General features: G+C 43.6%; 1 protein-coding gene and 1 long non-coding RNA gene across 4 annotated transcripts in view; one reads left to right on the top strand and one right to left on the bottom strand.

Moving 5' to 3' along the window:
• Window positions 1-149: 149 nt before the first annotated feature.
• Window positions 150-13553, bottom strand: LOC137326727 (uncharacterized). 2 transcript variants are annotated; one of them, XR_010964260.1, is made up of 2 exons: window positions 13413-13553; window positions 150-2913 (listed from the first exon to the last, which is right to left on the bottom strand). It is a non-coding gene; the product is annotated as an uncharacterized lncRNA (long non-coding RNA). The 2 variants fall into 2 exon arrangements; XR_010964261.1 differs by having other exon boundaries at window positions 13417-13553.
• The window catches only part of dicer1 (dicer 1, ribonuclease type III), a 133784-nt gene continuing 123728 nt past the window's right edge, over window positions 13159-23214 (top strand). Inside the window, exon 1 of one of the 2 annotated variants that reach the window (XM_067992087.1) lies at window positions 13159-13439. The gene's annotated coding sequence lies outside the window, so the exon portion shown is untranslated. Of the gene's footprint in view, window positions 13440-13740; window positions 13877-23214 lie in introns of those variants that run through there. The other variant, XM_067992088.1, reaches the window with a different exon arrangement.

The following is a 23214-nucleotide window of genomic DNA, read 5'->3' as shown; positions in this document are numbered from 1 at the left end:
GTGAAACACCTTGGGATGCTTTTCTACATTAAGGTGCTAAATAAATACAAGTTGTTAAAGCATCAACTGAGGAGGACAACAAATGGTAATCTAGGTGAGTTATCACGACAAGACTGTCAGGCAAGATTCATCAAGGCACAGACGGCAACTTTGAGAAACTGTATTTTTTATTCGTTCATGGGATGTGAGCGTCACTGGCAAGGCCAGCATTTATTGCCCATCCCTAATTGCCCTTGAGAAGGTGGTGGTGAACCGCCTTCTTGAACAAGTGAGTGGTTTGCTAGGCCATTTCAGAGGGCGATTAAGAATCAACCACATTGCTGTGGGTCTGGAGTCACATATAGGCCAGACCGGGCAAGGATGGCAGGTTTCCTTCTCTTAAAGGACATTAGTGAAAATGGGTTTTTATGACAATCCGGTAGTTTTATGGCCACCATTACTGATACTAGATTTTTTTTATTCTGACGAACCGGATTCTTTCCCCTCAGTCTGGTTCAGCAAGAACTGATTCGAGTACACCGTAAAGTTCAAACAACTTTAATAGCAGATCTTAGTCTGTAGCTTCAATTCAGATTCCTGAGAGAATCCGAACGATTCTAACAGAATAAGGAGAGACAAAGACAAAGACAAAAACTCATACCTTTATACAAATCCATAGAGGTTGGAACATCATTAACACAAAAGTCAACACCAATCATAAGCCGGGCACAGGCTGCCATGCGGGGTTACATTATTTCCGGCCAATCATAGACAATCCATATGCTGACCATGTTGCTATTAGACATCAAAGGGGTTACTTCCTCACTTTCCAACTTGGAAGGTTCTTCCCTGTTCCTTCTATTCCTTATCTCCCAACCTGGAATGTCTTTCAACTTTGGCTAAGCTCGTTCCCTATATTGATCTGCCATAAACATGGAGACATTCAGACCAGTCCTTGACTCACATCAAAGACCTATCATTGATAAGACAATGCAGGCCTGCTGACTAAGCAACCATATGGCCCAGCAGGAGGGCCAGGCCACTTGTATCAATCTCAGTTACTAACTAATTAACCCTTTCTAACCATTTTGCATTCTGCTTCTTTGCCACATAGGCATTTTAATATTTTACTAAAAACTGACCACGTAGGGATTCTCATTCCCCCCTTTTATCATTTAATGATAACCAACCCTTGTTTACTCATCAGTTCTGCCTAAGCAGAGTCTCATACACGAATCTGTTCCATTGCCGCCTTACAGCAGATTTTAACGCAAGCAACGATCAGGCCAAAAGTAAGTATTGCTACAATTAGAATAACTAATCCATGCATCAAGTACGATCCCCATGAGCCACTGAGGAGCCATTCTAACCAACCTTCTCCCAGGGTCTGGTGTAATTTTGTTACGGCTTTCTGTATATGCTCAACCAGATTAGTTATATTTTCTGAGTTATCTGGTATGTAGGTGCAGCATTCTGATCCAATCAGTGCACAGGTTCCCCCTTTTGCGGCTAACAGGTAGTCTAAAGCCATGCGATTCTGCAAGGCCATTGTCCGAATGGCTATCATTTCTGCATTTGTATCCTTCAGTGCCACTGCGGTGTCATTAGCTACTTCTTCTAATACCGAAGCCATCTGCCGAATTTCCTTAATTGTCCTGGCTACCCCATACCCAGGGAACAAAATAGCGAAATATCGCTCCGTTTCTGTAATTTCCCTTTTAGACCTATATTGGTAATGATCCGCTAGGGAAGGCAAGTGATGAACATGGGGTACTACATATCCTAAATAACAGGACCCGATCCAGTTCTGAGGCAACCATGGGTATGCCTTATGGCCGCATATGAAATACGTACCATTATATGCAGTTAAATTTCCCTTTTTAGCCATATATATAAGAGGCTGAGAGTCAAGGTGATTCCACAGCAACCCACTGGTTTTATTAAGCGTTGGGGCCCATTGGCCCTGGAACATGCCCTGGGTAGTCAGGTTGACTATGGGCGGTAGCCAATAGTGGGTGGTGCTGCAATCACTATGTCCCATAAAAGGGCCATTATTTGGGGCATTCTTATTCCAACATACCGTCCCGTTTGGTCTAGACGTATTGGTCAAGAGCAAGAACGGGGGCTTATGGGCTTGATTGTAATTAGGCTGGTACCATCCTCTAAACTCATTAAGACTATACCCCGCTGATGCCCATTCTATTGTTTCCGGGGTTCCTATCGCATTTCCCGAATTGTTTCGTCTAATGACCCATTCCGCAGATTCATGGGACATAAAGGGAATCGGCTTTAAAGGGATACCTCCCTTGGAATGGATAGGAATGTGAGAACACACCCAACAGCTAGAGATACCCTGCCGTTTGGCATACACATAACTCATGTACAGGAAGGTGTTAACGTGCAGTTCGCGCTTTTGGAGTTGGAGATCTCTCTTTCGTCTCTGTAGCAGAGAACCCCCTAATCTTGGATAGTTAAAAATCTCTATGGGGGCTAACCCATTACGCTTTCTCCCTTGGTTAAATCTCAGGTACCGATCGTACCTCTGTGTATCTCTCTCTTGTTCACACAACTCAGAGGTCTTTTCCCCTTCACGTTTACAAACATAATCATATTTGCACTCAGTCCAATAACAAGGTATTCCTCCATGCGATATTCCAAACTCTATCGAGCGGTGGGGCTGCCTCAGGAGCCCGGCACATCCATCTATCCGGGTGATGTTCCACCTTCCGAATCCATCTGGGTCATTATCGTTGCATCGAAGTACGTCTCCGTTGCATCGAAGTACGTCTCCTTTGCATAAGTGGTGTATGCGCTTAGGCTGGTCCCGTCGACATGTTCTCTCTTTGGTTACTCCCAGGGTCAGCAAGAGTTCAAGGCAGAAGATCCAAGGGAAGACTTTCATAACTGGTCACGATACCTATATAGGGAAGATTTCTTAGAAGAAAAGAAAAGTTAGCATTTTAAGTTTGAGACGTGGAACTGATAGTTTTACAGTGGTGGAGGTGAACCCACGCACTCTTCCCCTCTACCTTCACAGCGGTAGGGGTGGTGAGGAGAACCTGATAGGGCCCCTCCCAACGAGGTTCCAGTCCTTTCCTTGTCCAATTCCTGATTAACACGTACGTTCCCGGTTCAATTTTAGATGGACTGGCGATAGGAGGAAGTTCGACGTAGGCAGCTCGTACCCGAGAGTGGAGGCTTCTCAATGCCTTAGTTAATGACAAAATATAGTTAGTCATTTCTGTCGTCATGTGGTGAAAGTGGACAGTTTTCGGAACGTTTTGATTCCACGGGGTCTTGAGGGGTCTCCCGTATATAATTTCAGCAGGACTTAACCGTGCTACCCCAGCCGGAGTAGTACGTATCTGAAATAAGGCTATAGGAAGAAGTTTAAGCCAAGTAGTACCAGTCTCTGCCTGCAGTTTAGCCAGTTTATTTTTCAAAGTCTGATTAGCTCGTTCGACCAACCCAGCGGCCTGTGGCCTGTAGGCACAGTGTAACTGTTGTTTAATGCCCATTTGGGTGCAGAATTCCTTGTTCACCTGACCCACAAAATGAGGGCCATTATCTGAACTCAATTGATTTGGGATTCCGTATCTCGGGATGATCTCTTTCATCAGAACTTTTACAACAGTGGAGGCTTTGTTATCTGTTGTCGGATAGGCCTCTATCCATTTACTAAATACATCAACAATAACTAGGACATATTTATAACCCTGACATCTTTCCAACTCAATGTAGTCCATCTGGAGGGTCTCAAAGGGACCTTCCGGCAAAGGGGTCTTTCCCCATTCGCAAGGCACTCCCTTCCCAGGGTTGTATTGTTGACAAATGAGACAGCGACTGCTGATGCTCTGAGCTAGGGCTTGCAACCTAGGATGCCACCAAGTGGCCAGCAGCGTACCACTAACAGCTTTGGCACCACAATGAGTTGCAAAGTGTACACATTCAATAACCCATAATGCTAATTTATCTGACATACAGGTCTGCCCCACAGGGGTAACCCATAATTTAGATACACAGTCATAAGTACAACCAAGTTGTTTCCACAATTGTTTATCACAGTCAGGAGCGTCCTCCTGTAATTTAATGACGTCTTGGATGGTTGGCATTGGCTTTTCAGAGGGAGACTTGCTCTGTTTTGAGCTTTTAGTCTGACTCATCATTCTAGGGACAACCACCCTCTGTGTCTGGGACACTTCCTTAGCTTCCTGATCAGCATATCTATTCCCTATATCTACTGGGGTCTGTCCTGTCGTGTGGGCGGGGCACTTTATAACCGAGATCTGTCTTGGTAGCATAAGGGCTTGTAACAAATCTGAAACTAACTTCTGATGGGAAATCTGCGTACCTACAGAAGTCAGAAACCCTCTGTTTTTCCATAACTGTCCAAAGTCGTGAACTACCCCGAAAGCATATCTCGAATCTGTATAGACATTAACCCTTTGGTCTTTCCCGAGGACACAAGCTCTTATCAATGCAAACAGCTCCGCTTGCTGGGCAGAATATGGAAACTCAAAAGCAGCAGATTCGACAGTTTTACCGTCCTGGTCCACTATTGCATATCCAGAAAGTTTCTCTCCAAAGGAACCAATAGAGGCACTCCCATCCACGTACATAGTTATGTCCGGATCTTTTATTGGGACATCAGATAGATCATCTCTGACAGAAGTGTCTTCCTTAATTAAAGATAAACAATCATGTCCTGGATCAGTCTGTTCCATGGGTGGTTCTGTGAGAAAACATGCTGGGTTGATAGTAGTACAATGTTTAAATCGCAGTCTAGGATTATTAAGCAGATATATCTCATACTTATTCTGTCGAGCCATGGTAAGATGTTGAGTCTGCAGCTGTCCTAATAATGCAGTTACCGAGTGTGAACTGTATACAGTGATGTCCTGTTGTAAAGTCAGATTAGCCGCCGACTGTAGGCTATTGTAAATGGCCGTTAAAATCTGAGTACAAACTGGATGTCCTAGTGCTACTGGATCTAACTTCGAAGAGTAGTACGCCACCGGTCTATGCTTGTCGCCATGTTTTTGAGTCAAAACAGCAGTCGAGCAATCAGCGAGGATAGTACAGTACAACTGAAAGGGTCTGTCATACAAGGGTCTCCCCAATGCGGGTGCTTGTGACAAAGCTTCCTTTAATCTCTCAAATGCTCCCAAGGCATCAGAATCTAGTTGAAATTCACCCTCTATGCTGGTGTATGGCGTTAATAATTTAGTGTCCAAAGCAATGTTAGGGATCCACTGTCTGCAATAGTTTACCATTCCCATCCACTGCCGGACCTCCTTTGCAGTTCGAGGCACAGGGAATTGACAGATTGGTTCAATCCTGCTTCTTTCTAGGCTCCGCTCAGTTGCTGAGAGCATAACTCCAAGAAACTTAACCCTCTGTTGGCCCACCAGTACTTTCGACTGGGATACTATGTACCCTAGCGAGGATAAGTGATTTAGCAATTGGGCAGTGTCTTTTCGGTTACTCTGCTCATCAGGGCTGGCTATCAACAGATCATCCACATACTGGACTAGTTCAGACCCTTGTTTCAAAGTCAAGGTCTGTAATTGTTCCTGTAAGCATCTAGAAAATAATGTTGGGGAGTTAACAAAGCCTTGTGGCAGTCGGGTCCAAGTATATTGCTGTCCCTTGTAAGTGAAGGCAAAAAGGTACTGACTTGATGGGTCTAGCGGTAAGGCGAAAAAGGCGTGTTGAAGATCGACTACTGCAAAGACTTTGGCTGTTGCAGGAACTTGAGCCAGAATATGAGCTGGATTGGGCACTAGCGCGTGGAGTGGCTGTACAATGGCATTGATTGATCGCAAATCCTGTACTAATCTGTACTGGTCTGGCTTGCCTGGCTTTGGAACTGCCAGTATCGGCGTGTTACACGGGGACTGACATTTAATCAAAATCCCTTGTTTTAACAACCCAGCGATCAATTTGTCAATGCTTGGTATCGCCTGTTGCTTTAGTGGATATTGTCGAATAGAGGGTAATACAACATTTTCCTGCAGGGCAATATGAATAGGAATCATTTTAACGCATCCCACCTGTGTGGGATCCTCCGCCCACACTTGCGGATTAACATATTCTGGTTTTTCATTGCCCACATGGTGGCGCAATTGTGCCCTGTTAACCCTTGGTGTCTGGTAAAACAGAATAGTCCGACCGCATGACAGGGTCTGTTTCTGTCGATTATTTGAATCAGCTTGTTCGACTGTCTGTTTTATCATGGGTCCTAAATCTTTCGCATGGTACGGGTAATTCACCTCCCAGGTGATATGTGGGGCTCCCTTTATTTCAAAGGGTCCTGGGTCCCATCCTATTGTTTTTGCAGCACCCCGAGGGATGTAACCTGTAACAGGTGCTTCCTTCCACAACTCTGAGGGGATCTCAACATACTCTGCTCTCCCTTCTGGTCCTGTAACCATAGCCCGGCGAATAACCTCCCATTCCGTTCCTATATAGCTTCGGTAAAAGTCCTCCAATTCCTTATTTCTCCCACTCATATCGTAGGCCAAGGTTACATGAAGGGAACCCTCATCTTCGAAGTCTAGAGACCACCATTGTGGGGTGATGGAAACATAACACTGCATTTTGGGAGCCCATGGTTTCACAATCAGTCCTTCGTCCCCGCATTCAATGCTCAGGCGGAATGCACATAGCAAGTCTCTAGCCATGAGGTTACAGTCTAGTCCACTTGTAATTACAAATTGGTGTTTCACTGACTCATTTCCAAATTGTACTTCCACTGGTTCAGATATCGGGTATTGGCTCACTTGTCCCTGAAAACCAGACAGACTCTGTTTTTCCCCGGACTCAGGGAGATTGAGCTCCGATCGGACAGATGACATGGTTGCTCCGGTGTCTACCAAGAATGTATGTGGGTTTCCTTTAATCATCAGTGACAAAACGGGCTCCTGCTCTGACTGGATCCCGTTTACCACAAGGTTAGCTAGTCAATACTGGGGGAACGGATTGTTTTGGGAAAAGTCCGTATATCTTCCTCGTCCTCGATTCCCTTGCCAACCTCCTCTTCGCTGCCCTTGCATATGGCCCCCTCTTCCCTGTCTACGGGAGGGACATTCCTTGCTCCAGTGGCCTAGCTGACCACAATTGAAACAGGCATCTGACCCTGTTTGTCTCCCTCCTCCTCTTTTCCCTTCAAAATTACGTCTCGGAGGAACGTAGGGTGGGCCATAGTTAGGGGCGGTTGGTCCGTTAGGGTGTGTATCGTACCCATACCCTTCTCTATTAACCCATCCTGGAACACAATACTGAGGCTCCATCTGATATCCTGTTCTGTCTGAGGTGCGTTTCGGCCCTTCCTTTTTCACCACATACTCAGTTTTAACTTGAACTTGGGCCTGACCTTCCTGGTGCTTATTATCTATCCAGTAGTATTTTACTGCCCTATTCATCTGGCTGGAAGTATTCTCTGACCAGTCCATATTATTAGTCCTAATTGCTTGAGAAACCGGAATCGGTAGGCAGTTCAGTAGCATAGCGCAGTACTGTGGTGAGTCTCTTCCCTCACGGTACGCTGTGTCCCCTGATTGATTCCGGTATACTTCCGAGAATCTTTCCAAATATTCATCTGCTCCTTCTCCCTTTTTAGGCCTGGTGTCTAAGATCTTAGTTATGTCAATTGGTTTTTGTAGAGTAGCACTAAGGGCACCCAAAAGACGCTCCTGGCGCTCAACATCATTGTTTGGTATCTGTGCTACCAATGCGACATGAGTCCGGACATTCAATTGGTCCAGGAATTTGGTATGTTCAGCATGGGTTAAAACTTGCTGTATTAGCGACCATAAGTCCCTTGATTCTGCATTATAGACAGAAACGGTAGTCTTAAGGAATTCTATAAATGCGGTAGGTGACTTTCTCCTATCCGGCACCCCAGATAGAATGGCCATTATCTCGTTAGGTTTCCATGGACAGTACACATCTATCGTTCGGGAGTTGCCGGCTACTCCAACATTGTCTGGGTTTGGGTCAAAAGTAGGATTAGGCATCAGCCTCATTGGTAACTGACGAGGGGTCGGCTCATCCCTAGCTAGTGTCTCAGTAGTACGTTCTAAGTTTAGTGATGGCAAGTCGTCTCCTGACTCTTCAGTTTCTGCGTCTCTAAGTCCCTGACTGTCCAATCTCTGATCTCTCTGCTGACTTAAACTAAGTGGGCTGACTGAGAATTTAAATGTTGGAGCCAATAATTCCCTAGTTTTACTTCTAGTACGGGAAGCAACCGGGGAGACAATTTGAGGCATTATCACAGGGGTCTGAACAGTCTGTACCATAGGCCCTGAAGAATAGATATTACTGTACTCAGGAGGGGCACTAGGACCCTGGGGAGCTACACGGGACCTACAATTCCACTCATCCAATTCATCATCGTCTCCCCCAGCCAAGGCAAGGCCAATCATTGGATTACATAATCCACTTTTCTCAACCAGTTTGGGCTCGCCCGAAGTCTTTTCAGACCTCTTTTTAGAGCACTTTTCATGAGCACATTCTCCTTTTAGGACCTCTACGGACTTGACCACCCCTCCTTCAGTGAGTCCTATCCCTAACTTCAACGCATTATCCTGCCAACTTGCTAATAACGAAGCTTCTTTCAGTTCTTGACAGTACTGTCTCCATAAAGCAATTAAATCTTTGGCTACTTTATTTCCGTTATTTTTCCAAATTAATTCCTGTGCTTTTATGGCAGTATCTAGGTCTTTAACTCCTCCCAATGGCCATTGACCATTCCCCAGTTTTTTATTCAACCCGCCTGACAATTGTCTAAATTGTTTTGCCTTGTCCGGATATTTTTCACACAAAGTCTGTAAGGCACTCCCTGGTTCTGCAGAGGTATCCAGACAACTACCCATTCTATGTCCCGTTTTCCTTTACTCTTAGTCAACTAATTAATACAACCGTATTTGAACAGAATTCAAAGATGGACCTGACTCCTTGTGCCTCACAATCCCAAGTGCCTTTAGTCTCTACGCCCACTTCAGGGTCCTGACCTTCGCGTGGGGGATCTCCCCTCTTAACAACCGGTCGAAGGCTGCGCGTTGAGACAGGCACTTCCTCCCTTAGTCGATCAGCACAAGCAATCAGTTCCTGTTTATACCCACTCACCAGGAACTCGAACTCTAACTCTCAGTGATAATTTTAATCACTGACTCAAGATTCTGGTTTATAACAAATCACCAAAAACTTGAACTCTAACTCTCAGTGATAATTTTAATCACTGACTCAAGATTCTGGTTTATAACAAATCACCAAAAACTTGAACTCTAACTCTCAGTGATAATTTTAATCACTGACTCAAGATTCTGGTTTATAACAAATCACCAAAAACTTGAACTCTAACTCTCAGTGATAATTTTAATCACTGACTCAAGATTCTGGTTTATAACCAATCACCAAAAACTCGAACTCTAACTCTCAGTGATAATTTTAATCACTGACTCAAGATTCTGGTTTATAACCAATCACCAAAAACTCGAACTCTAACTCTCAGTGATAATTTTAATCACTGACTCAAGATTCTGGTTTATAACCAATCACCAAAAACTCGAACTCTAACTCTCAGTGATAATTTTAATCACTGACTCAAGATTCTGGTTTATAACAAATCACCAAAAACTTGAACTCTAACTCTCAGTGATAATTTTAATCACTGACTCAAGATTCTGGTTTAGAACAAATCACCAAAAACTTGAACTCTAACTCTCAGTGATAATTTTAATCACTGACTCAAGATTCTAGTTTATAACAAATCACCAAAAACTCGAACTCTAACTCTCAGTGATAATTTTAATCACTGACTCAAGATTCTAGTTCGATCACTGACCCGAAGTTCTAGTTCGATCACTGACCTACCGCTTACAAGTTATTCCCTCAGTCCCTGTACTGACCCTCAGTGATATTCAACCATTGACCTCTTTCTGCTATTTCTGTGTATTCGCCAGACTGACCTGAATCTCGTAAAGACGCCACTCGAGTGTTAGCGATTGGACGATTCGTCGTCAGACTTAACAGATTTAGGAAAGCCGATATAGTAAAGAAAAGTTTACTCACACCGGGCGCGCCCTTCCCGTCCTCTGTGTCCAAGACAAACCGCCTCTTACTCCGCGAACTCTCGGTGAACGACCGTTGAAATCCCCGTACGGGCCACCAAATGACGAACCGGATTCTTTCCCCTCAGTCTGGTTCAGCAAGAACTGATTCGAGTACACCGTAAAGTTCAAACAACTTTAATAGCAGATCTTAGTCTGTAGCTTCAATTCAGATTCCTGAGAGAATCCGAACGATTCTAACAGAATAAGGAGAGACAAAGACAAAGACAAAAACTCATACCTTTATACAAATCCATAGAGGTTGGAACATCATTAACACAAAAGTCAACACCAATCATAAGCCGGGCACAGGCTGCCATGCGGGGTTACATTATTTCCGGCCAATCATAGACAATCCATATGCTGACCATGTTGCTATTAGACATCAAAGGGGTTACTTCCTCACTTTCCAACTTGGAAGGTTCTTCCCTGTTCCTTCTATTCCTTATCTCCCAACCTGGAATGTCTTTCAACTTTGGCTAAGCTCGTTCCCTATATTGATCTGCCATAAACATGGAGACATTCAGACCAGTCCTTGACTCACATCAAAGACCTATCATTGATAAGACAATGCAGGCCTGCTGACTAAGCAACCATATGGCCCAGCAGGAGGGCCAGGCCACTTGTATCAATCTCAGTTACTAACTAATTAACCCTTTCTAACCATTTTGCATTCTGCTTCTTTGCCACATAGGCATTTTAATATTTTACTAAAAACTGACCACGTAGGGATTCTCATTTCCAGATTATCTTGGGGGGGGGCGAGGTCTGGAAAGAGTTATGTGACAATCTGATTTATTTGTTTAATGGTGTATTTGATCTAAAAAGCAGGGAGGTAATGTTACATTTATATAGAACCTGGGTTAGACCACACTTGGAGTACTGTGCGTAGTTCTGGTCTCCATACTTCAAAAAGGATATTGAAGCACTAGAGAAAGTGCAGAAAGATTTACATGGATGTTAACCAGAATTATTGGGACAGATTGAGCAGGCTGGGGCTCTTTTCTCTGAACAAGAAGAGACCTGAGAGGTCTTTAAAATTAAGATGGGGTTGATGTGGAGAAACTGTTTCCACCTGTGGGTGAGTCAAGAACAAGGGGTCATAAATATAAGATAGCCACTAACAGATCAAATAAAGAATTTAAGAGGAATTTCTTTACACAGACAATGGTAAGAATGAGGAACTTGCTGCCACATGGAGTGGTTAAAGATGATAGCATTGATGCATTTAAGGGGAGGCTTGATGCAGACATGAGGGTGAAGGGAATAGAGGGATATAGGGGCAGAGTGGAAAAGTATAATTACAACGATAGGAAGCTCGTGTGGAGTATAAACACCAGCATAGACCAATTGATCTGAACGGCCTGTTCCTGTGCTGTAGATTCTATGTAATGCTATGAGCCCATCGATTTAATTGCAGATAACTTCTGCGACATAAAGAACTGTTTGTTCAATTGAAGACATTGAACTAATTGACTAGCAAATTTGTATGTGAATTGTGCTTGCCTGTCTATAGACAGTTTGTGTGTTCCTCTTTGTATGTGGTAAGATTTGTCTTTTGTTGGGTAAAACTATATCTGTCTCAGTGCTTTAATTGGATTCATGAATGAAGTATTTGTAAAAACTCATCTGGTTCACTAATGTCCTTTAGTTGAAGCAGATTCAATAGTAACTTTCAAAAGAGAATTGGATATATACTTGATAAAGAAAAATTTGCAGGGGAGTGGGACTAATTGGATAGCTCTTTCAAAGAGCATGATGGGCCAAATGGCCTCCTTCTGTGCTGTAAGATTTTATGATTCTATGAAACCTGCTGGCCTTACCTAGTCCAATCTATATGTGACTCCAGTCTCACATTAATGTGGTTGACTCTTAATTGCTCTCTGAAGTGGCTTAGCAAGCCACTTGGTTGTATCTAACCACTAATTGGTAAACAATGGAAAATCATTATATCCCAGCTGGCATCATTTACATTCATTGCATTAGGCAGGAAACTCACAGATTCTGTGAGCTTTTGCATGCAGGGATGGCTTTTCATTTGGTCAGCAGCTTGGCAGATGGCTGCTCAACACCAAGAGTTGAGGAAAAAGGAGTCAGTGGATAATCTCTGTTTGTCTCTCTTCTGCTAGTGTGGGAGTCTGAGCTAGAGAGGCTCCAGGCTGGGGCAAGAACATGTGCAGTCCAACCAAGCAAGTGTGGGCTAGCGAGACTAGGGACAGCTAGTTTGTAAGTGAGATCTGCCTAGAATAGTGGTAATGTCTGTTGATCTCCTCCTTAAGTCTGAATGTTGCCAGCAGTGAGTGTGACTGCTGAGTTATTTTCCATGTCACTGAAAAGTAGAGACGGAACTACCTACACAACTTTTTCATGTAGCTTGTTTAAGACTCTTTGAAAGCTAACTGATCCTGTTTTTTTGTTATGACTAATTTATTGAAAACTGTATACTGATTTTAAAAAAGTCAATTGTTCAAAAAAAAACCTATGCCTATCCTTTTTTTGGCTGAGCGTCCATTATCCTTGTACCTCTTTAAAGGGCGTTTAGACGTTTTTCTACGTTAAAGGAACTATATAAACTCAAGTGGACTCGTTCCTACTAGGGGCTGGGTTAAGACTGTGGCAAAGTCATTTATTGTACTTTTTAACTTATACTAATTCTGAAAAAAACCTAAACAATTTTTTTTAAAAATCCAGGATCCATAGCAAACACTTAGTGTTTTTTATATTTTAAAAACCTGGTTGAAAGGTTAGGCGCAAGATGGCAGCTTGTGAATACGGTCTATCCTCTGCAGCCCTATTGCCCGGCGACCCAAAGCGCTTTCGTCTCCCGGAGACCCTCGGCCGTAACGAACGAGGTGATTGGACGTCAGAATCTCTGTTTACATCCTCGTCCAATAGAAAATAACGTCTCATATATATATATATATAATAGATAAACACACAACCCCCCCAAAGAAAAAGTTTTTAAGAAAGGGGGAGGGAGTGAAGGAGAAGTCCCGAGTGAGTGCGCGCGCAGCCAGCAGCCGTCCAGGTGAAACGAGAGCGAGTGAAGAGACCAGGGGTTGGGGGGGGGAGGGAAGGAAGAAAGGGGGGAGAAAAGAAAAGAAAAGAAAAGCCGCCCAGGCCGCGAAGCCCGAGCGCGTCAACAACAACACCACCACCACCACCATCAAATATTAAGTTTTACCCGAGGGGGAAGGGGGAAACCAGATATACCCCGGGCACGGCAAGCGGGACTGAAGCCACCGAGGCAAAAACACCGTCAACGTTCTCCGAACTCTACCTCCCCACCACCACCACAAGAAACAAAACAACAACACTCACTCACTCAATGCTTCGTTACAGCCGGGGGTAAGCTCCGATTCCGACAACCTTGCACTTAAAAACCAATTGTGATTTAAATCAAAAAAAAACGGCCGCCGCCGCCGCCGCCGCGTGTCCGCGCGCCCGCACCGCCAACGGCTTCTTTTTACCAGAATGTTCTTCGAACCTCCCCACCGCGCGCTCGCTTCATCATTAACGGACGCTCTTTACCTCGTGTTTTAATTATATGTTATTTTTTTTAATGATTTTTTAAAAAATTTTTTGTTTGAAGGAGGGTTTCTTTTTTTTTTAAAAAAAAACACAATTTCCTTCAGGCCGGGCCTTCACCCGACGGGACCGCGAGGCCGGTAGTGCGAGCGCGAGTGAGTCGCTGCTGCTTTTCGTTTCATTTGCAAATGGACACCGGGGATTGTCGGGCTTTACCGGGAGTTTGTGCGTTTTCTTTTTAACTGTCTTATTGAACGGTAATTTTCTTTTTTTTTATTTGAAATCGAGGTTATCTGCTATGGTCCTGGGCCTCCTTCCCTTCGTGGGTGGGGGGGGGATGGGGTAGTCAGCCAAGGCCAAGGTCGTGTTGAGGCCTAGTGCTCGGGCTTCAGAGCGGGCGGGGAGGGGAACCTCCTTCTCCTTCTCCTTCCACCCTCCTCTCCCAACCCCCGGCATTGAATAATCTGGGGTCTCGGCCTTCCACAGTAGCGGATATTAATGCTCAGATGGGAGAAGGAGGAGGCTGTGCTGGCACCGAGCGCCACTTTGAAACGTGCGGGACATGTGCAGCCTCCCGCAGGCGGAGGAGGGGGCCGGACTGGGACAGGGCACAGGTCAACAACTGACTGGGGTTTATGTTAAAACAGGTTCTCCTGTCTGAGCCACAGATGCTGGTGATCCCAAGCTAGCTCTTTAATATTCTTCTTCAGTTGGTGGGATTTCAGGTAATAAACCTGCCTGGTTACATGTAGGACATTTTTGTGTTCTCGTGATCTGGGTATATCCCAAACTCGAAAGCAAAAATACTGCGGATGCTGAAAATCTGTAATTAAAAACAGAAAATGCTGGAAATACTCAGCAAGTCGGGCAGTATCTGTGGAGAAAGAAAGAGTTAACGTGACTGGTCGATATCCCAAACTCATTGGTTCTTGTACCAGCCCCCTCCAATTTTCTACCCCCACTCCATCTTTCTTGGAGGTGCTGATTCCTGCATGAATTTGATTCCACGAATGCCGGTTATCCTCGACAACTGTTACTTGTATTTATATAGTGCCTTTAACGTAGTAAAACGCCCCAAGGCGCTTCACAGGAGGGTAATCAGACAAAATTTGATACCGAGCCACATAAGGCGATATTAGGACAGGTTGGTCACAGAGGTGGGTTTGAAGGAGTGTCTTATAGGAAAGAAGTGGCGAGGCGCTGAGGGTTAGGGAGGGAATTCCAGAGCTTAGGGCCGAGACAGCTGAATGCATGGCTGCCAATGGTGGGGCGAAGGAAATCGCCCCTACAACATCACACCTATTGGCCTATTTTCACCTGTAAGCTGATCTTCTACAGGTGAATTTAGGTTGTGATATTTCAAAAATAAACCTGTGCATTATGTGCGTTGTGAAGTTTTGGTCTAACTTTATTTCGCCCTCTGACTAAACTTTAAAATTCAACAGCTTACATTATTAAATTGGTGAATTTAGTTTGGTTGAGGGGTGTTAAGTAAACAGTCATTTCAGAACATAGAGATAAAAAGAAATCAGAAATAAGAACAGAAAATGCTGGAAAACACTCAGCCGGTGAGGCAGCATCTATGGAGAGAGAAACAGAGTTAATGTTTCAGGTTAACGACCTTTCATCAGATGTTGATGGACTTGCTGTCTATTTTAAGTATTATGTGTAATCAGGGGCTCAGGTTGACATGAACTGAAATTAAGCAACAGTTCTCAGTGTTTCCCTGAACTGTTTGTTTCCAGTGAAGCCTGCTTGTAAACTTCTGCTGAACCAGTGATGCTTTGTATTAGGGATTGTGTTTATCAGGGGCATTACTTGGTACACAGTTTCTTTCCTACACCTGATCCTACAACCCAAATCATTGGTTTTGCTGAAGAATTATATGAGACCAAGGATAACTTTTTTTGTATTTACGAATTTGTATCTTGTACGATTTGTGGCATTCCTAACTGCAGTTTCCAGTAGTAGAATCTTGGGTTGTTTATTGTACAGTACCGGTTCAAGTAGAAACAGTTAGAAAGAATTTGCATTTATATATAGCACCTTTCATGACTTCAGGCCATTTCAAAGCACTTCACAGCCAATGAAGTACTTTGGAAGTGTAGTCACTGTTGTAATGTAGGGAAATGCGGCAGCCGATTTGCGTGCAGCAAGGTCCCACAAACAGCAATGAGATAAATGACCAATTAAACTGTTTTAATTACATAGAATTACAGCACAAAAACAAGCTATTCGGCCCAACAGGTTCACGCCAGTGTTTATGCTCCACACGAGCCACCTCTCGCCTGACATCATCTAACCTATTAGCATATCCTTCTATTCCTTTCTCCCTCGTGCTTATCTAGCTTCCCCTTAAATGTATCTACACTGGTCGCCTCAGCTACTTATGGTAGTGAGTTCCACATTCTAACCACTCTCTGGGTAAAGAAGTTTCTCCTGAATTCCCTATTGGATTTATTAGGGACTATATTATATTTTTGGGCCCCAGCTCTGATCTCCGCTGCAAGTGGAAACAACATCTCTGCGTTTACCCTATCAAATCCTTTCATAAAGATTATCAGATCATAGAATGGTTACAGCAGAGAAGGAGGCCACTTGGGCCATCAAGCCTGTGCTGGCTCTTGGTAAGAGCAATCCAGTTAGTCCCATTCCCCTGCTGTTTCCCCGTAGCCCTGCACATTTTTTCCCTTCAAGTATTTATCCAATTCCTTTTTGAAAGCCATGATTGAATCTGTTTCCACCACTCTTTCAGGCAGGTCGCCCCTCAGTCTTCTCTTTTCTAAAGAAAAGAGCCCTAGCCTACTCAATCTTTCTTGTTGGGTATAACCTCTCAGTTCTGGTATCATCCTAGTAAATCTTTTTTTGCACCTACTCCAATGCCTCTATATCCTTTTTATAACATGGAGACCAGAACCATTCACAATACTCCCAAGTGTGGTCTAACCAGGGTTCTATCCAAGTTTAATATAACTTCTCTACTTTTCAATCCTATCCTTCTAGAAATGAACCCCAGTGCTTGGTTTGTTTTTTTTACGGCCTTATTAACCTGCGTCACTACTTTAAGTGATTTGCGCATCTGTACCCCCAGATCCCTCTGCTCCTCTACCCCATTTAGACTCTTATCAAAGCAGTATGTGGCTCCGTTATTCTTCCTACCAAAATGTAATGCCTCACACTTAACTATATTAAAATTCATTTGCCAATACAAGCCCATTCTACAAGTTTATTAATGCGCCAGAAATTGCTCTCGAAATAATGGAGGAGCTCATCAGCACTCTGTTTTTAGTGTGAATTGAAGGAGTAAGTTCCCGCTTTTGTACATAAGCAGTAAAACGTGGAAATCGTGAACTTGCCAGCGATATGACAGCTACGAATTAAAGGGACATCGCATGCTGCAGTCAAAGAAATCATTGAAAAAGCGCAAACTTGCTTATCTGCCCAACTGGAAAGTAACTAATTATGCCTCCAAATGGGTACACCTAAAAATACCAGGTCGTAATGACTGCCAAACAACTAAAAATTAACTTTTAAAAATATGGAGTCTCATATATAACGCCTTATTTTAATAGTTTTTGGTCATTAAAATTTTTTTTAAAAATTACATTCTTCCCCCTTTTTCTCTTTAATTTAATTCTTTGGCTTTTTATTAAAAAAAATTTCTTATTTACAGTGACATCCAGAATTCTAACTTTAGATGAATGAAGTCTGCTTGCCTGCTTGAGCAATACAGCCTGAATTTGTGGGCGTGACTTCTCTTCCTGACACGTTTTATGGGCGTGTCTTCCCCTCACAGACATTTCCAGCCGCGCGGCAACTCGCTGCTCAGAGGCTGGGTTGATAGCGCACATTTTGTTTAAAATTCGAATTCAAGCAATTCGACGCCACAGACCCCGCAGTAAGTATTTTCGTTAATTAAGTGTTGCCTCGCCGCTCTGTGCGATTTCTGGCCCAATGTCTTCCTGTATTTTGTCGCAGTCCTCCAGTATTAACTACAACCCCCCAATTTGGTTTCGTCCGCAAATTTTGAAAATGTACTTCCGATTCCTGAGTCCAAATCGTTTATGTAAATAGTGATCAACAATGGTCCCAGCACCGATACTTGTGGAATACCACTTCCCACCTTCTGCCAGTCTGAATTACTACCGTTAACTCCTAATCTCTTTTCTGTTTTGTAACTAGCTTGCTATCCATTCTGCTACTTGTCCCCTGCCTCCACGTGCTCTGACCTTAGTCATGAGTCTACTATGCGGCACCTTATCGAAGGCCTTTTGAAAATCCAAATGTATTACATCTACTGCATTACTCTTGTCTACCCTTTCTGTTACTACTTCAAAGAATTCAGTAAGGCTGGTCAAACATGACCTTCCCTTTAGAAATCCGTGCTGACTATTCTTCATTATATTTTTGGTTTCTAGATGTTTTTCTATTACATCTTTGAGTAAGGATTCCATTTTCTTTGCTACCGCCGACGTTAAGTTAATTTCCCTGGACTGGTGCTATCTCCCTTTTTAAATATAGCTGTCCGCCAGTCCTCTGGCACTATTCCCTTTTCTAATGAATTTTTATATATATGCAATAACTGTGTTGATTGAAGGATAAATGTTGGCAAGAACATCAGGTGAGCTTCCCTGCTCTTATTGAAATAGTGCCATGGGATCTTTTATGTCCACTTGAACAGTTTAACGTCGTATCCAAAAGACGACACCTCTGACAATCTAAAGCTGCTTTTGTATTACACTAAGATCCGTGCTAGGAGCTGCAACCCAAAAGTAAACTTGCTGGGATTCACTTAAGTCAGTGACTAGTAAGATTTGTCAAAAATGGGTTAATACAACATCTTACTACTTTGAAATGCAGTGGCTGTTGTTATGTAGGCAAATGTGGCAGCCATTTTGCACACATCAAGATCTCACAAACAACAGTGAGATGAACGATCAGTTCTTTTTGGGACGCTGTTGTTTGAGGAAGCAATGAAATAAATGACCAGATCACTTATTTTAGGTGTTGGTCGAGGGATAATTGTTGGCGAGGGAGAACTCCCCTGCTCTTCTTCGAATAGTGCCATGGGATCTTTTACATCCACCTGAGAGGACAGACAAGGATTCGGTTTAACGTCTCATCTGAAAAATGGCACCTTCATTAGTACTGCACTGGGGAATGTCAGCCGAGATTATGTGGTCAAGCCTCTGAAGTGGGGATTGAACCCATGACCTTCTGACTCTGAGGTGAGAGTGCTACCACTGAGCCACCAGTTCTTTTTGTCTTGGCAGCTGTTGCTCTGGAATCTGCCTCACTTATATTGCAAGTTTCATTTTCTAGCTGCTAGACCTTCCCCAATGGCTGGGTAAGGTCCCTCCTATGCAGCAGCGTGAAAACTGGGGTATATTTTTCAGTCCCTATGATCTGTGGAGCAGTTGGAGGAGGATCAGAAATTCAGGCTCAGGTCCTTTTCAGACCACTCTAAAGTGATCTTGTCAAAGTAAAGCCTAGTGTAATTTTCCATCTACTTATGGTGGGTTCCTTTCACCCATTTGAATTAGGTCAAAGTGAAACTTCATGGGTGTTAGAATTCTTAAAGGATCAAAGAGCTGGTTAATGTTTGTTAATTTTGTATTTTGTATTAAGCTTTTAGTTTTTTGCCATTTTCATGAAAAATTTCACTCTTTGAAAAAAAACAAAACTGAATTCCTTTCTCCTCACAGTATACAATGTTTACGTGGAATCTAAAATACCTGAATTGCTTTCTAATTCTCTGGAGTGCCAATTGTAAGACTTCAGCAGGACCAGAGGAGCTGAAAAAGTTGGGGGAAATGTAAACAGAGCTCTTGCAAATAAAACTTTCATTGGTCCCAGAGGACAAAATGCCATCTAGGTGCGCAGTCCTGTGATGAACAGCAAGTCAAGTTAAAATTAAGTTGGTTTTGGAGTGCCTCAATTATGGTATTTTTTGGTTGAAGTGGTACAAGACAAAAGGCATTGACAGGCAGATCAGGGACCAGAGATGGACTGCCTGTACCTGCTATTATGTCATTAACCACATCTGTAGGCCATGGCACACTTTCCTCGCAATGATCGTGAGTAAGTAAGCTGAATATCTGTGCAGTCAGCTGCATGGACACCTGCACCATAGCATGACGTTGGCAGTAGCGGTCCAGGTCACTTCCTGCCTCAACTTTTTCACTCCTACCCTGTAGGCTAACATAAGGATCTTCAACTATATCCACCAATGTATTGCGTATACATGACCAAATATGTGACTGGTGCATAGGTCTTACTGAATAATAACAGCCCAGTGTGACTATACTGCTGCTTTTCCCAAAGTAGAGTGGTAATTGGCAGCCATATGGCCATTGCGAGTATCAGTGAGTAATCACGCAGGTAGTTTGTGTTAGAATGATTTTGTGTGAGGCTTTTTGAGGATATGAGTATAGCAAAGGTGTCAGATGTATGATGTAGCTCTGCTGAGTGGGCATGAATGATGAGCAGTGCAAGAGCTGTAAGGTTGTTTGACGGCTTAACGTGGGCCAGCAGTAAATCTGGTATACATTGACAGACAATACTTCGTGCTATGAATGCATGGGCCATCTAATTGGTAAATGGCACCTTTAGATAATAACTTAGCAGCTTGCCACCTTCATCCTGTGTTCCCAGGTCCTGTGGATAGTGCACATAGTGTTGAGGCAGGCTGGCTGCCATCCCTGTGATGCAGGTGTCCTTCCGCCAGGTATTAACCACTGTTGGGGATGCTGTCCTGGGGTGCTAAACAGGGCAACTCCTTACACCCACCTCCTGCAGCACCGTCATAGAATATGAGAGTAAACTAGCAAGAAATATAAAGACAGATTGTAAGAGCTTCTACAATTTTGTTAAAAGGAAGAGAGTAGCGAAAATAAACGTTGGTCCCTTAGAGGCTGAGACAGGATAAATTATAATGGGGAATAAGGAAATGGCAGAGACGTTAAACAAATATTATGTATTTGTCTTCACTGTAGAAGACACACAAAACATAGCAGAAATAGTGGGGAACCAAGAGTCTAATGAGAGTGAGGAACTTAAAGTAATTAATATTAAAGAAACATTACTGGAGAAATTAATGGGACTAAAAGCCGACAAATCTCCTGGATCTGATAGCCTACATCCGAGGGTTCTAAAAGAGGTGGCTGCAGAGATAGTGGATGCATCGGTTGTGATCTTCCAAAATTCCCTAGATTCTAGAATGGTCCCAGAGGAATGGAAGGTAGCAAATGTAACCCCGCTATTCAAGAAAGGAGAGCGAGAGAAAACAGGGACCTACAGGCCAGTCAGCCTGACATCTGTTGTCTGGAAAATGCTAGAATCCATTAAGGACGTGGTAACATGGCACTTAGAAAATCATAATATGATTAGGCAGAGTCAACATGGTTTTAGGGAAATCGTGTTTAACAAATCTATTACAGTTGTTTGGGGATGTAACTAGCAGGGTGGATAAAGGGGAACCAGTGGATGTAGTGTATTTGGATTTTCAAAAGGCATTCGATAAGGTGCCACGTGTAAGGTTGTTACACAACATAAGGGCTCATGGGGTTGGGGGTAATATATTAGCATGGATAGAGGATTGGTTAACGGACAGAAAACAGAGTAGGAATAACCGGGTCATTTTCAGGTTGGCAGGCTGTTACTAGTGGGATGCCGCAAGGATCGGTGCTTGGGCCTCAGCTATTTACCATCTATATTAAAGACTTAGGTGAAGGGACTGAGTGTAATGTATCCAAGTTTGCTGATGACACAAAGCTAGGTGGGAAAGTAAGCTGTGAGGAGAACACAGAGTCTGCAAAGGGATATAGACAGGTTAATTGAGTGGACAAGAAGGTGGCAGATGGAGTATAATGTGGGGAAATGTGAGGTTATTCACTTTGGCAGGAAGAATAGAAAAACAGTATTTAAATGGTGAGAAACTATTAAATGTTGGTGCTCAGAGGGATTTGGGTATCCTTGTACACAAAACACAGAAAGTTAACATGCAGGTGCGGCAAGCAATTAGGAAGGCAATTGGTATATTGGCCTTTATTGCAAGGGGGTTAGAGTACAAGAGTAAAGAAGTCTTTCTGCAATTGTACAGGGCTTTGGAGGGACCACACCTGGAGCACTGTGGTCTCCTTACCTAAGGAAGGATATACTTGCCTTAGAGGCGGTGCAGTGAAGGTTCACCAGATTAATTCCTGGGATGAGAGGGTTGTCCTATGAGGCGAGGTTGAGTAGAATGGGCCTATACCCTCTGAAGTTTAAAAGAATGAGAGGTGATCTCATTGAAAAATATAAGATTCTGAGAGGGTTTGACAGGGTAGATGCTGAGAGGCTTTTTCCCGTGGCTGGAGATTCTAGAACTAGGGGGCATAGTCTCAGGATAAGGGGTCGGTCATTTAGGACTGAGATGAGGAAGAATTTCTTCACTCAGAGGGTTGCGAATCTTCGGAATTCTCTACCCCAGAAGGCTGTGGATACTCAGTTGTTGAGTATGTTCAAGGCTGGGATCGATAGATTTTTGGACTCTTAAGGGATACGGGGATCAGATGGGAAAGTGGAGTTGAGGTAGAAGATCAGCCATAATCTTACTGAATGGCGGAGCAGGCTCAAGGGGCCGTATTGTGGAGTAGAGTATACAATTTTGGTCTCCTTACCTAAGAAAGGGTATATTTGCCATAGATGATTTGCAACAAAGGTTCATCAGACTGATCCCTGGGATGGTGGTATTGTCGTATGAGGAAAGATTGAGTAGACTAGGCTTGTATTCTCTAGAGTTTAGAAGAACATAAGAAATAGGAGCAGGAGTAGGCCGATCGGCCCCTCGAGCCTGCTCCGCCATTCAATAAGATCATGGCTGATCTGATCCTAACCTCAAATCTAAATTCATACCCAATTTCCTGCCCGCTCCCCGTAACCCCTAATTCCCTTTACTTCTAGGAAACTGTCTATTTCTGTTTTAAATTTATTTAGTGATGTAGCTTCCACAGCTTCCTGAGAAGAATGAGAGGTGATCTCATTGATAGATTTCTAGATATTAAAGGCATCAAGGGATGTGGGGATAGTGCAGGAAAACAGCGTTGAGGTAGATGATCAGCCATGATTTTGTTGAATGGCGGAGCAGGCTCGAGGGGTCAGATAGCCAACTCCTGCTCCTATTTCTTATGATCTCATTAAAACATACAAATTTCTTACAGGGCTCGACAGGGTAGATGCAGGGGGGATGTTTCCCCTGGCTGGGGAGTCTAGAACCAGGGGTCACAGTCTCAGAATAAGGGGTAGGCCGTTTAGGACTGAGATGAGGAGAAATTTCTTCACTCAGAGGGTGGTGAATCTTTGGAATTCTCTACCCCCAGAGGGCTGTGGAGTCTCAGTCACTGAGTACATTGAAAACAGAGATCAATAGATTTCTAGATATTAAAGGCATCAAGGGATATGGGGATAGTGCAGGAACACAAGAACATAAGCGATAGGAGCAGGAGTAGGCCATTTGGCCCTTTGAGCCTGCTCCGCCATTCAATGAGATCGTGGCTGATCTGATTCTGGCCTCAACTCCACTTTCCCGCCTGCTCTGCATATCCTTTGACTCCCT

This window comes from Heptranchias perlo, chromosome 10 (genome assembly GCF_035084215.1).
Source record: "Heptranchias perlo isolate sHepPer1 chromosome 10, sHepPer1.hap1, whole genome shotgun sequence".
In the NCBI taxonomy this organism is placed as follows: domain Eukaryota; kingdom Metazoa; phylum Chordata; class Chondrichthyes; order Hexanchiformes; family Hexanchidae; genus Heptranchias; species Heptranchias perlo.
Note: the sequence above shows the minus strand (reverse complement) of the source record. Positions and strands in the feature narration are given on the sequence as shown.